This window comes from Triturus cristatus, chromosome 3_1, assembly GCF_964204655.1.
Source record: "Triturus cristatus chromosome 3_1, aTriCri1.1, whole genome shotgun sequence".
In the NCBI taxonomy this organism is placed as follows: domain Eukaryota; kingdom Metazoa; phylum Chordata; class Amphibia; order Caudata; family Salamandridae; genus Triturus; species Triturus cristatus.
In genome coordinates, this window is record NC_140583.1 from 930,823,686 (window position 1) to 930,839,429 (window position 15,744).

Sequence of the window (15,744 nt, forward strand, 5' to 3'; positions counted from 1 at the left end):
AAAGTGACAAGGATTTTTTAAGAATGGATATCATGTATTAACAATGCACAGGGTAAGGGGTAATTTTGAAAAAATGTAGCACCAATCACTTTAGTATTGAATTAAGATGAGGATACTGGTTAGGTGTCTGACAAAGAAGAGTAATTGGGTGGTGCCTTAGCACTCTAAGAGTAGACCAGAGAGATAATTGGTCCACTGGAGCAAAATTGTTGTGCAGTACAGGCTAAAATGGGTAAATCACAGTTAAAATGAACCTACGAGGTTGAGAGGGTTGAAATACTGGCAAAAATAGGAGCAAATAATCTCTTTTTCATTGGTTTGAGAAACCACTACTATGCAAAGCGGGTGGAACTGCCATGAAAGGCGACAGATTTTGAAAAGCTTTTATTGGAAAAAGAAAACAATTGTCTAAATAATTTTAGCATACTGACAATGGATTTGTGGGGACAACTTGTAGTTAAATTGTTCTAAATGCCAAGCATGGTTGAGCCTTTGATAAATGGTATTGTATTAAATTTAATTTAGACATCAGCAATACGTTTCAGCCTGGAGTCTATTTGAAATATTTTATGTATACTTTTGTAAATATATATTCTAGTTAGAAAAATAAATGTATGTTCAATATTCTTATCCAAGACCTGTAGGTGTACAGGTCTTGAAGGTATAGATCATTAGATGTGTGCACACAAAGAAGATATAACATGCAGAGAATTGAAGTGCGTCGGACACAGAAAAAAAGAATAAAAAAAGATGATGTCACATGTGTGGAGGTGTTTAAAATAGAAAAAAAACAATATCTCGCCATCAGTGATCACGGCTAATAAGTAGCTGAAAAGAGTTTGATGTAGAGGCTGCAATAAAGTAAAGAATTTAACCTACCTCTGTGTGTCGTCGCCTTTCTAGGATGTGCTCAGGTGGAAGGAGTATGATATATATGATAAAGTCCACATGTGTCCTGAGGTCCTCAGGACACAGGAGGACCTCATCGCCCTACCAGCAGTGTGTCAAGAGGCGCGTTTGCAGAGTGGTGTAAAAAGGGGCATGGCCTTGGACCACCTCTCTGCATTCCAGTTGTGTGGCGCTTAGTGAGGTACCTGATGGGCTAGTTGGCCCCCAGGGACCCTCAGAATTCAAGGAGACTTAATTCCCCAACTTAAAACGCTCCAGGGGGTGCATTTGCAGAGTGCTGCAGGGAGGGAGCAGGGCCTCCAGCGAGATGTCGATTTTTTTGTATATATTTTTAGAAGGGGGGCTGTGTAGCCCCCCTTCTTTAAGTATTTTTGGAGCACTGGGGACCCGATCCCCCAGGGCCTGACCTTTTTAAAAAAAAAATCGGGAAGGGGCAGCGAAGCCCCCCTCCCGAGGCCGATTTCGGCCCTGGGGACCCTATTTCCTGGGGCATGGCCTCCCTTTTTATAAATATATTTATAGGGAAGGGGGGCCGCGTGTCCCCCCTTCCCTGGGCCACTTTTGTCCCCAGGGACCCCATCGCCCAGGGAATGGCCTCTTCTTTTTTTCAAAAAGAATTTCAGGGAAGGGGACCGTGTGGCCCCCCTTCCCTGGGCCACTGTTGGCCCCAGGGACCCCATCCCCCTTGCCTTAGTCATCATTTTAAATATTTATTTTGAAGAGCGGAGCCACCTCCCCAGGCTGATTTTAGCCCCGGGGACCCCATCCCCCAGGGCCAGCCCTTAGCATTGGGGACCGTGGGCCCCAATGCCCTCACGGTCCCAGCCGGCTCCCCGCCTCCTGCTGGAGCCGACGGCATTATTGATTCCCTGCCACTCTGTTGCTTTCAGTGGCTCTCCCAACATTCCAATGTTGTAAATAAGAGTGCACTCAAAATGTAATTCCAATAATGACAGCAGTTCAAAGCCACACGAATGAAAAAAATACCACCAAAACGGCCACTTTGTTAGAGCAGAAGGGGACATTATTCTGAACTTTTGAGCATGACTTAGACTGCTGTTAGTAGTATTTCTTCGGTCTGTGTTATTCAGCACCATGAGCCAAAAAGCACACTGATTTTTGTGAATCAAATCATATTTTGCGAATTGACTTATGTACTAACCGGTTGGTTCACAAACTAGACAAACTAGGCAATCATAGCGGGTTTCAAAATGGTCTACCTAATTAAAATTCATTAGGGTTATCGCCTGCTGCTAAAAACAAAAACGTTTTCAGTTTTGGAAAACTTCAGTGAGAGTAGGCAGTGGTCCGCTGAAACATCTGCCAACTCCCCCAAGCCTGCCACCCCGATTCCCAAGAGGAAAGGGGTCCAAAGGGACCCCCTTTGCAAATCAGTGACCACCCCAATTTGAAGTAAGTGTAGAGGGCCACACGGCCTCTACGCGTTCAGGCGTACGCACGCACCCCTCGTGACCGGGCGCGGTTACGGGGGTATATAATAAATGGGCCGAGGTCGCACGTGACCTTACTGCCGGACCATACCACCAAGCAGTCGTGTACCTCATTTGCCCCGGTCCGTAGTATAGGCCGCAGTCCCCCGTTCCAGCACCACTACAGTAAGTAACTTGTCAATGGTTTGCGCCTGGATTTGCGATCAGAAACAATTGACACACACCATACTAACTCTTAATGTGGAAGGAACGCTGCTAACCTCAATTTAGTGTGTGCCCCTTACAAGTCCTTCCTAAATTGTGATTCAGTATGGGTTGGAACCCCCATTGTGCAATTCAAAAAAAATATTTTCCGAATCACAAATGGGGTTGCTACATCATGAAAGGGAGATTTTGCGGTTCCTAGCTTTGGGATTTTGTGAATCGCAGGGTTCGCTACAAAAACCCTCTGGACATCTTACCCCATATTGCTTACAGGGACGGTGTGCTATTTTGTTCCATTTATTTTTTAAACAGTGATTTTTGTGCTGTAGAAAAATCAAAGTTTGCATTTTGTACACATTTTTTATGCAGCAGCAAAACAGCACGTATCGCAGCAGACAACATTAAGCAACACAGCACCTTGGTGTGAGTTAGCACAGGCCACAAAAAATAGTGCTACCGTGAATAGTATAGGTAATTAGACTCCATGCACATATAAATAATGTATTTAATGTCTTTACATTCATAGGAGATCTGGTTGTGCTATCCATATGAGAAGCCTATCTTTTTAATAAAGAACAAGAAAATTAAGGAATATGACAGCATTATATCTGTGATTTACAGCTCCACCCTCAATTACTTGAAGCTCTTATTATTTGAGCTCTTTATAAAACTGTATGTCATGTTACTACTTGGTGCTTTGAACAGCACGCGCTGTATATTCCTGCACTTAGGAGACAATGTTAATGCTTGGATGAAATCCCTGTCATGGCTGAAATAAGAGTGCACTGCTGATGTGTTTAAGCCGACTAAATAACATGAAATAAATAACTTTCATTCAAGGGTGTTCTCAAAAACGCCGGATTGATCCAGTGGATTGAAATGACTTTTCAAGAGCATCTGTCTGTGGTACCCTGCTGAGCTTAAAAGGTGGTCTTGTCTTGTTTGAAACAGGGTCTTTTAAACATTTCTATTCTTCCGACTGCTGTGCAATAACTTTGTTGTATAATTGATCTGCGGTGAAAGAGAATTACAGATTGAATGCTTCGCCTTAGCAGAATTCACTGAACTCCAAGAGGAGACTGAAAGAGGGGATGATGAAAGATACATATATTTATGGTACACAGACTCACATGACCAAAAGCTCATAGCCAGACGCAGGCATTTTAGGTAACAGTGAAACACTAATAAGGTGTTTAGAAACATATTGACTGAAATAGAGAATTTATTTGTTTAATGCGTTATCAAAAGGTGATAGAACCTCTGCTAGAGGGCACATTAAAGATTCTAAGCGTCTTTAATAGTTATGAATATTTTAGATTTTTCATGGGGAAGGAAATGTGCCAAAATGAAAACAAAATTACAGCATGTGCGACCCCAAAGAGGGTCAGTGAAATAAACCAAATAAGCCGCTTTTAATTGGAAGTAACAAGCGTTTCTGTTTGCTTGATTAAGACAGCAGCTGTATTCGGCCCATATGGATTACTAATATATTCTGGGGTTGCACAGGCCTACAGTTGGAAGCTCACTAAGATGTCAGCCAGCCGTCCCCATCATTGCACAAGCAAAAACACATGTAAATCAGAAGCCCCACAACTTGTTGTGAAGCAGAAGGCCAACCACAGTTTTATTGTATACCTCACCCTTGTTTTATGTAATCCTATGCAATGCAATGGTTATTCCTGCTTGGAGTACCGCAGCAACATTCTACAAAGTCCCATCCTTTATAAGAACCATGATAAGGAAGATGAATCACAGTAATTAAATTACTGACATTTAATTATTGCATTACCTACTCAAAAATGTCTTATCACAGTCCTTACTTTTAGTGAGGGTATTCCGCAATCATATGAATATGCTTCACTGCCAGTTAATGCCACAGGACACAGGTTGCTAAATTTCCATACAATATTTAGTGACAATCAAGTTTGAGCAGAAATCTACATCAAAATTCATCTCGTTGTCCATCTTCAACTATACAAAGGTGGAAAATGTTGGCAAGGTTGTCTCACCTTTTTGCAAGAGGGGGACCCTATTTTCCTAAGTCCAAATCCCACCCAAATCCCCTGTACACCAGCTAAGAGTGTGTGTGGAGGCTCTCAATAGGGCAGATTGTGAGCCTGAACATCCCATTGTACAACCCTCTTCTCAGAGTAACCATGACAGATCGCCTGCCCTGCATAGAAGGCTGACGTTTACTAACATGCCAACACTCGAGCAGCATCAGGCTGTCTTCAATGCATATTTCACGACAGCCCTACCATTTTCCAGTAAATGCAATAGGATGTCTTTGGACAGAAAATCCAATCATATACATGTCTGTACGAACAGTTTCCTTGGCCTTGTGAAAGACTGGTAAGAAAGACACTGTGCACAACTTCAGCCCCTACTGAGGCCCAATCTGAAAAACATGTAAATTGAGAGCCATAGGTACAAGAGAGCACAGCCAAGCTGCTTATGCATTCATCATACAACATAACAAGCAACTACTGAGATGCCAGCAGGTTCTAGAAGCCATTTATCGAATTGTAAGGTTTTATAGACTGCTGTTTACCTCGGAAAAGTTCTAAATATTTGCAACAATGTACTTTATTACATATTGTTTCTAGTTATTTAAGAAATGGTTTTGGAGCCAACTTTAATCAGGAGAATTATTCACTGGGAGGACATTTCACATTTTGCCTGCAGATGGCCAGCTGCAAAAATCTACAAAAATTTAGCACCTATGCATACATATTCACAAGAAATGTCCAATTCACAAAGATTATGCTGTGCCATACGCTTGTAGAACTCCTAGAGTCCAAGAGGAAGACAGGTGTGTTCCTGGCTTACTCCTGAAATCCACAAGTAAGCAATGACTACTACAATAGCAAGTCACACTAAGTCCTACACCAATATGTGTGAACTGGAAAATAAATTGTTTTCACTTACATATTTTGTTCACTGCATAGGAAAATGAAGGATTCTAAAGCTGTTTTGTTCAGCAGTGCGGCGCCTTGCGTGGACCAATGCTGTGAACTAGATTAGCACTTTGTTTAATCTGTAATCTTCAGACAAGTGTGAAACAAAAATAGAGATATATGGTCCATGCATATAATATTATGATACCAGAATGTTATGGACTAAACATCATATGTAAAAAAACATACTTTCCTAAATATCATGTACAATAATACCAACCCATTGGAGTTATTAGTAGAACATTTACACCAAGTGGAACGATATTTTTGTGAATGATATTCAAGCCACAACATGTATGGCGAACGGCATTTTGCTATTGATATTCTGACAAGAAACCCATATATTCATTAGAGCAACAGCAAGTCAAGCCATTACTCACGCAGCAAATGTGATGCTCTTGACCTCAAAATATTTATATCAATAGATAACAGCACCTAAAAGTAAACTGTTATTAGATAACAATCCATGCTTAAACCAATAAATAATATATGGGGTGACGTTACCCTGCAGTACATTATAGGGATATTTCAAGTCACCGAGGCGTTCCATGACTATTGTAGAGAAAGCCGCCAGGCCCTGTGCATAAACTTGTGCGGGCAGTCTACCTCGCTGCGCAAGGCCATTGCCCATGCACAGCATGTGGTTGGCCTTAGGGCACCCAACCCCCCACACACAGCAACCCCATGCTATGCAGGGTCTGTTTAATGCAGTGAACAGCACACTATGTGGTGCCGCCTGTCTCCTGTACCCCAGCGCCTACAGCGAAGAAGGTAGCTAGTGGCTTGTCAAGGAGATTTAAATGCCAAGTCGGGCTGCAATGGCAGGCCTGGGACATGTTTTACAGTGCTTCTTAAGTGGGTGGCATGATAGATGCTGCAGGCCCACTGGCAGCATTTAATATACAGGTCCAGGGTATGAGACATACCACTCCACAAGGGACTTATAAGTAAATTATATATGCATCAGATATGAGCCAAGTTAACCATATTTTAGGGGAGGGAGTGCAAGCACTTTTGCTTTGGTTAGCAGTGGTAAAGTGGACAGAGTCCTAAGGCCAACAAAAATAGGTTGAGCAAAATGGAGGAGGAGAGGCAAAAAGTTTGGGGGAAGACAACCCTAAGGCTGACATGTCTAATACTAACTATAACGTTATGTTCACCTTTGCATTTTGAGTGAATATATTCACTGACAAAATACAAAGGTTAACGTAATGTTATAGATAGTGTTATCCCAGGCCTGCCATTACAGCCTGAATGCTATTTTAAGCTGCCATATTGACTTGGCATTTAAACCTCCTTACCAAGTCTTAAACGTCCCTTTAATTACATTTAATCACCCCTAAGGTAGCCCCCAGGTAGCCTATAGGGCAGGATGTCTGTAATTAAAAGATTGGACATGTACCCTTAAGTTTTACATGTTCTGGTAGTGAAAATCTCCTAAATTTGTTTTTCTCTACTGTGAGGCCTACCCCTCCTTTAGGATAACATTGTGGATTCCTTATTACATTTAAAAAGCCTTCATTTCCAATTGGGAGCTGATGGCTATATCATATTTGGTGTCTATGAAATTGTAATGATAAACCCTCTTTAATGGTAAGGTGAGATTTTTTATTGCAATTTTGAAAATGCCACATTTTGAAAGTTACGAACGGAGCGCTTCCCACCAGGGAAAGCATTCCGTAGTCGCACTGCCTTGATCCTAGGAGGGATGCATCCAAGTTCACCAATTTCGGCAAGAATAGTTTTTTAACAATGCTTGGTTGATGCTTAAATCAAGTTCCTTTTTAATTTATTTCCATACCAATGAAATTAAAGTATTTCAAATGTATCCGTTCATGTGCAGATCAATACATGAAATTCAACAATCCCAATGGATTTCGGGCTGGTAGCCCTTCATCAGGGGTTATCAATCTCTGTGGAATGATACAATAACGTGACATGAAAATGCATTCTCAAGGGTCTAAGTTTATATCCCATCACCAGGTGGTAAATGGGATGGAACACTAATAGCTGTTAAGCTGTCTGTTGCGTCAGAGCATGAGTGTGCTCACTATAATCACAAAAATATAAAAGTCATGTGTGTAAACGGCGCACATGATTCAGTGTGTGCTTCCAAGAAGGATGTGAAGTGCCTCATGCTGGTTAATACATCATAGTATGACCATTTTAGGGTATGTCAAGAGTTCCCAAAATTGCCATGTGGGTCTTCTCTCAGACTAAGGAATACAGGGGGTGAAAGATTAATTCAGGGCACAAACACAAATGAACCCAATCGTTAAACAAACACATCACCCTATTTGTTTGAACAATCTTCTGACATTTTACTATTTCCAATGAAGGGGGGAGTGGCTTAGCCGGCTGCAAGATGGCCGCACTTTGAGTGGGCTCTGCCGGCCAAGCCGATTATCCGCTAATTATCCTGCAGACTTTCCTTCATCGCTGCTCAACATCGCGCCATTTCCAGTCATCTTACCTTGGTCCACATCCTGATTCCACTCCTGCTCTCCTGTGATGCCGCTGGGCTGTGATCCGCCGCCGCGTGCATTCTGAGCCTCGGCTCTGCAGCTGGCGCGGCCCGGCCTTTTTGGAGCTGGCTGCTGGTGGCCATCTTTGTCATCAGACCTACTCAGTGCCCTCCTCCTTGTGGGCCCCACTGCCAGGACCATGCACAGGAGCTGCCGCCCTCAGCACATTCCATGCTATTGCCTGCTCCTCGCCTGCATCACTCCTGGCGGTGCCCGCGGCTTCGCTGGCACTGCTGTGCCCACTACTTAACAGGTGGCCCGCACTGTTTCTACCTCCTCTGTCGCCACGCCAGCTCAGCTGATACGCCAAGCACCAAGTCTCAACACCATTCCGTCAGGTCAGCGGGTCTGCCAGCCGCCTGCCTTAACACGCCATCGCTGGGGGTGCAGCCTGCGGCTTCCATGCCATCCCTACATCTGGCCTAAACGCTGCCTACCCTCTACACATCTGCAACCCCGCATGCTAGCCCTGGGCCCCTTCTCCATCCTGTTGTGCCGCGGCGACACTCGGCCACACTTGGGCCCAATTGTCCTCTTCTCTCACCGCAGCCTCCCTACCGCTGCCTTGCCGTGCCTCCCACCTGACTCTGACCAGACATGGGTAGAACCGACCCAAAGCAGCCCAAAATCGCCTTCGATCAGCGCCGTCTGACGCGCCAGGAGGGTGCTGGCGCTGATGGATGCGACCCTCTTGCCCTATCAGATATGGCTCCGACACGAGAGGACGACCTCAAAGCTATCATGTTGGATGTCAAATCCACCGTCACTGGCATTGCTGCTCAGCTTCAGCAACTGTCAGCCCGCCTGGACACAGTAAAGGCCCGAGTTGACTCACATGATGCACGCCTTCTGCATGTCGAGACTAGGGTGTCTGATGCGGGGGATGCCGCCACCCAAGATCGCCAGAAATTGTTGCAAATGGACAAGATACTAGACCTCATCCGGAATAAAAATTAGAATTTGGAGGCACGCTCCCGCAGGAGCAACCTCCGCATCACAGGAGTGCCTGAATCTACCAACATCTCTCGAATGGAAGATTATGTGGAACAGCTTGTTCGTGAACTTTTTGGCGACATCCTCTCACCAGTCTTTATTGTCAAGTGGGCCCACCGTTCTCTCAGCCCTCGGCCTGGTCCTGGCTTGCGGCCCGCCCCATCATAGCCAAAATCCTGAACTTCAGGGACTGCGACACCATTAACTGGGCGGCCAGGGAGAAGGGCGAAATCCATCACAAAGGCAACTCCCTGTTGTTCTACCCCGACTATACTACTGCGGTCCAGGTGGCTCAGCGAGAGTTTCTCCCGGCGAAACGGATCCTTCAAAAGCACGAGGTCTCCTACTCATTGGCGTACCCCGCTAAACTGCGTGTCAAGCAAGGCTCCAAGATGCTTATTTTCCTGGATCCCAAGGAGGCGATGGCATTTGCAAAGAAGCTGGACAGGTCACATCGCTCTTCGCCTGCCAACTCCCAGGCTGTAGCTGACGACAATCTCAGTGACAATGACTGAACTGCTGTTAAGTGTGGTTTGTCTGCTGATTGTACTTCATGTTCTTCAGGCTCTTAATTCGAATTTGCCCTCTTGGTCACTACTGCCCCCTAGGACAACCGATTCTGTACTACTGCTCTGGGCGTGATGCCCTTCACTCCTTGATGTTTACTTCTTGTAGTCTGCCTTGACCTACGGCTTGGCCACCCTGTCTTTTCGGCAGGGGTGTATGCTGAGCGACGCCATGCCCCCACGGGATAATTCCCTTTCCGGACATAGACTTTTCCCTTCCCATTTGTGGGTTTCCGGGGTGGGAATGGGTGGTATCTCAGCCTGATTGGGGGGTTGGTATGGGAGATGGGGTGGGGGGGTCCTATGGGTTCTTTGTATTTGGGGTTGGGCTCGGGTGGTCTGGTTGGGGGTTCTTGGGGTTTGTTGCCTCCCTCTGAGGCCACATTGTTCTCTTTTGCACAGGTTCATTCGCCTGATTTTCCATGATATGTCCCTCCATTTGTGATAGTTCTTCTTCTGCACCTCTCATGTTCAACGTCATGTTTCTTCTATGCACCTCTGAGGTCCAAATTGCTGTTGGGGGGCTGTCCTGTTTGAATTGACACCCTCTTCCGAGGATCTAGTTATGCATTGGACTATGTTCTCTTATCGCGTCTCTATGGTTACTGCACTGTCTTTCCTCCTACTTTACTCATGGCACCGCTTCATACATCTGCACGGAGTCTTCATCTCCCTCACTATTTTCTTCGACACTACCTCCCTTGACATGGCACCATGATGGACACTACCCTCTGGACCTGGAATGTCCCTTGGGCTTAACGATTATCGTAAGGCGGGACTTGTCCACGCCCATCTTATTCAGCACAAAGTGGATATTTGTTTTTTACAAGAGACCCACCTGTTACCTGCCACTTCTTCCAGACTTCTCTCCTGACACTGGGGGGAAATCCACTCTTCATTCTACTCCAATTACTCTCGGGGGTGTCCATACTGCTCCGCAAGGGGCTCCCGTGGCAGACTTCCCAGGTGATCACTGACTCTGGGGGGCATTTTGTGATCCTTTACGGCACCCTGCTGGCCGAGCCCCTGACACTCGTTGCTCTTTACGGTCCCAACTGCGACGACCCGGACTTCTTCGCACAAGTCTGGCACCATATCTCAGCCCTTGGCCCTGGTGCGCTCCTTTGGGGGGGTGATTTTAATGTCACACTGTCCACCACTTTAGACCGGTCCGGCCCTCGTGCCCCTCACCCGGCTGCGGCTTCACTCTTCAGCTCCATTCTCACTGATAATTCCTTATACGATGCTTGGTGCCACACTCGCCCCGCTGCGCACGAGGGCACCTGTGTCACTGGCTCCCGCAGCTGCTGGTCCCGCCTGGACCTTTGGATCATCACCCCGGACGCCCTTGTTTGGCTCACCTCTGTTGATCATATGGCGCGCACTCTGTCAGACCACACTCCTGTTCACCTATGCCTCCGTTTCCCTCATTCCCCCTGCCGTGCTTTCTCCTGGCGGCTTCCCCCTAATGCGCACCGCGACTCAGACTTTTGTGATGAGATACAAACCGCAATCTCTAAATATTTCTAGCTCAATGAGGGTACCGTTGACTCTCCCTCAATGCTTTGGGAAGGTTTTAAAGCCGTCATTCGTGGGGAATGCATTTCGAAACAGTCTGGCGTCTTACGTTCTATCCGTGGCACTCTTGATAAATTGGAAGGGGAGATTAGGGATCTTGACTCTTCTCACCCCCGGGATCCTAACCCTGACACGCTCACCCAGGAAACTAACCGACTTTTCCAACGAGGCCAACAGAGAACTCACGTTCCTCAGCAGGGAGGCACGGGCATGCCGCTTTGGTGAGGGTGATCGCCCTGGTAAACTCTCGCCAATCTCCTTCGCCCGCCTCGGGCTGCGTCCTACACCACTGCCTTGCAGGATGGTGGCCCTGGTCAAACCACTTCCCCTGAGGAAATTAAAGCGCGCTTCACTACATTCTACTCACAACTTTACACGGCCGGTTCAGTACCCTCACGTGAAATTCTCGACCAATATTTTCATACCCTTCAACTTCTTTGGCTCGGCAATTCCCACCCGGAATTCCTCAATGAGCCCTTCTCTAAAGAAGAAATCCTTGCGGCGATTAATGGTATGCCCGGTGACAAGGCCCCCGGCTCTGATGGCCCGCCAGCCTCCTTCTATAAGGCCTTTGCCCCGATTTTGGTTCCTCATCTTACCGCCATATATAATGAGTCCTTTGAAACTGGTCGGTATCCCCCGTCGCTACGCGAGGCACTGCTCACTTTACTCCTAAAGCCAGACAAACCACCTGAGCTGCGAGATTCCTATTGTCCCTTATCCCTAATCAACACAGACAATGAAATGTTGGCCAAACTACTCGCCTCCTGCCTCCTTCCTCTCATGCCGCTTATTGCCCGCCCGGACCAGTCCGGTTTCATCCCCAGTCGTGTAACCTCTCATAATCTTCGGACCATTTTCTCCGTTCTCCATCAAATAAACCCAGAGCTTCCGGCTGTGGCCGCCCTGCTCGATGCTACCAAAGCCTTTGATACCTTAGAGTGGCCTTTCTTGTTTTATCTCCTTTCCCACTCGGGTTTCAGGCCGGTCTTTCTACGCAAAGTGTTACTCCTCTACACTCTTCCTACTGCCTGCCTCCGTATTAACGGCCAAATCTCTGAGCCCATCTCCATTGGTGCGGTACTCGGCAGGGGTGTCCGTTATCCCCCATTCTTTTCACCATGGTAATAGAACCCCTCGCAGCTCACCTCCAACAACATCACACCCAGAGACGTATTGGTTTTGCGGCCCGCACTTTATTAGTTTCTATGTGCGCTGATGATGTTACTCTATATGTCCGTGATCCTTTGCTCCTGACTATCCCTTTGTGTGGGCGTCGTAGCCCACGAGATAATTAGGCATCTTGCTGAGTAGGGATGTTGATGAACTTTGGAAAGATCCCCCTCTGGAGCCGGCTACCTCTGTCTCTCGCCGGGCGCATAGCCATTGCCAAAATGGTGGTGCTCCCGAAGTTTTTATATCTATTCGTCAACATCCCCATCCCCCTCACTTCCCACTTCTTCCGCAAGGTTCGTTCTTTGCTAATCACCCTGTTTTGGACCGGTCGGCAGCCCAGGATCGCTTACGATATCCTTACCCTCCCAATGTCGAGTGGCGGACTCGGCGCACCAGATTTCAAGCTCTACGCCTGTAGTGCCCAGGCTAGTTTTCTTCACTTCTGGCTTCACTTCACTCCGTTCCAGCCTCACGTTGCGGTGGAGGCCGACCTCGCCACCCCGTGGCTGCTCACGACTGCTTTATTCACCCCGGCGAAACTCCAACGCACTGAGATTGACACGGTTTTGACACTGCGTTGGGCCTGGGATGGGCTTCGTAAATTTTCAGGCTCCGTTACGCTCTCCGCAAATTCGATGCCAATTGCCCACCACCCGGCTTTCCCTCCTCTCCAATCTGCTGGGATGGTTAAACATGCCATTCGCCTGGGACTCTCCACAGTGTTGGACCTTTACCATGGGAATACATTCTTCTCGCTTGCTGCCGACTCCGGCCCCATGGACACACTGCTCTATTATTAATTCAGGGCTGTCTGCAAGAAGCTTCAGCCCTCGTTTCCCTAGCCCCCTCCTTCGATGGCCACTCTTGGTCTCCTCTATGCGCCCCCCTCTCCTAAGAAATTAGTTACTAAAGTCTACGCTTTCACACTGGCGGCGTGTTCCATCTCTACGGACCGGGCGCGGGTTGCGTGGGGCGAGGACCTTGGTGTTGAAATCTCTCAAGCCGACTGGCTGTATTGCTGGAATCAGATTAAACGTCTCTCCCTGAATTACCGCCTGCGCCTTATTCACTTTAAGTACATACATAGGCTATATCGGACTCCTGCCCAAATGCATAAGTTGGGACTCATTGCAAATGATAGATGCCTGCTCTGCTCTGTGCCTGTGGCTGACTTCTCCCACCTCGCCTGGCTGTGCCCCCAGGTCTCCGCTTACTGGTGTGAGGTCTGCGCTGATATCTCCGAGATTACCTCTTCACTGGTCCAGCCTAATCCCCTGCTTTGCCTCTTAGGCTTCATTAAATTTTGTCCAGATGCCTTCCACCGCTTGATTGTCATGCTGTTGGTCCTTGTGCGGTGCAGGGTCTCTATGTGTTGGGGTCACAGGCCTGCACCCAAGGTTGCCCTATGGCTTGAGGATGCATCACGTTGCCAGACCTTCCTGTCTGAATTCTGGGACCTTCTACCTGCTAGATCCCGCCCGATTGACATATGGGGTCCACTTGTGTCCTACTTTTTAAGTCACAATTCCCAGCACCCGACGACCTCTCCCATGCTCCCCGCCGGCGCTCCGGCCACCGATGAAGGTCAATGAGCAGCTTCCTTTCCATTCCTGCCTCCCTCTGCTCCACCTGCCTTCCTCCCCCCTTCCTCCCCCACTCACGGTGTCTCATTTTGCTGTCCTCTTCACTTTCTCAGCCCCTCCACAATATTTCTTTTCGATATTGTCTTCAAGTATTTCATGTTTGAAGTAGACTTTGCCGTGACTTTCTGTATGATTATGCATAATACCTTGAAACAGTGCAATCTTGTAATTTTCTGTGCGAATTTTTTCAATAAAGGTCTTTGAAAAAAAAAACTATGTCCAATGAATCATTGCACAACAACATGACTTGTATTGCTTTATAGATGAGTAATGGAGATTTATCTTCTACAGACACACATGAACTCACACAGGCCACTTTACTGTAGCATTCCACAGAGCTTTATATCCCTTCTTGAAATGCATTGATTGTTGAATTTCCAGTATTATTTAGGTCAATAATCCACACATGAACCAATACGTTTGAAATGCTTTCATTTCATTGGTATGCAAATACATTCAAAAGGGACTTGATTTTAGCATCAACCAAGCATTGCTAAAAATTCTTCTCACTGAATTTGGTGAATTTAGACACATCCCTCCTGGGATCAACGCAGTGCGACTAGGGGACGATTTCCGTGGTGAAAAGAACTCTGTTCATGATATTTGCCATGCCTTAAATCAGAAGGAGATACTGTTGGTCCGCTCGTCGCCAAAATTATGTTGTGCTCTTTACATGAAGACACTGGTAGCCATGTTGTAAGTTTCTAAGTCTTCTTTATTGGTTCCAGTTCCAAATGATATCAGTCTTAGTACAGCCATGTACCAGCTCCTACACCAGCCCCACCAGGAGCAGCCTGCCTAGCTGCTCAGCCCATCTCCAACTGTCATCACTCATCCACACAGGCACCCAAACATTCCATTCATCACAGTCACACCAACATTCCGTTACCATCTCTCACTCTGGCTGAGCAGCTAGGAAGACCTAGGCTAATTACAATTAAATGTAAGACTCAGGATATAACAGATATCTTACAGATCGCAAAGAAAATGACTAACAATCCTTGAGCTACGGATAAATATAGGAGTGCTCCAGCCAATCTTATGACACTTTTAGAAAGTTGGCATTTTCCTGTTCTTAGCCCCTTTGTGCCTGGAGCCTGTCTTGGGGCACATGACTGGGTGTCACTGGCAGTTGGAATTTGTCGATTCCCAGATAGTCACACAATAGAGGGAGTAGGTGTGTCTGAGAAGGCCATCTACTGGCAGGATTGGGGGCAGAACTGAGCACAGCCCCACTTACACATGAATAGCCTGTTCTCTGCCTTCACACAGAGGGACTAACAACCCTGTGTTGTAACTTCAGTCAGTTTATTGCTTTTGTGTTATTCATCAGTTCTGAGTGTCGATATTTCCCTAAGTGTAGACTTACATGTCTCTAACCCCTTGGTTTGAGGGGCAGAGATATATAAAACTGAATTTACAAGCATAGAGTTACGACTAGTAACTTAACTTTTCACATAAATGGAGATTATCAGAGAAGATTGTTCTTTGAAAAAATATTTAAATATTTTAATTTAAAATATAAATGTAAAATAATGTAAACTGTTTGTTATTAATACACAACTAATAAAATAAAATCTTACAATTCATTAGCTCATTAAATTAAATGCATGTTAAATAATTAAATAATATGTAGTATAATTTATAGTATTCATGTATAAATAACAAAACAGAGAATGATTGAAAGTTATTTCTTAAATTACTTTAAGTTATGTTTAATTTTTAACAAAAGTTTAAATATA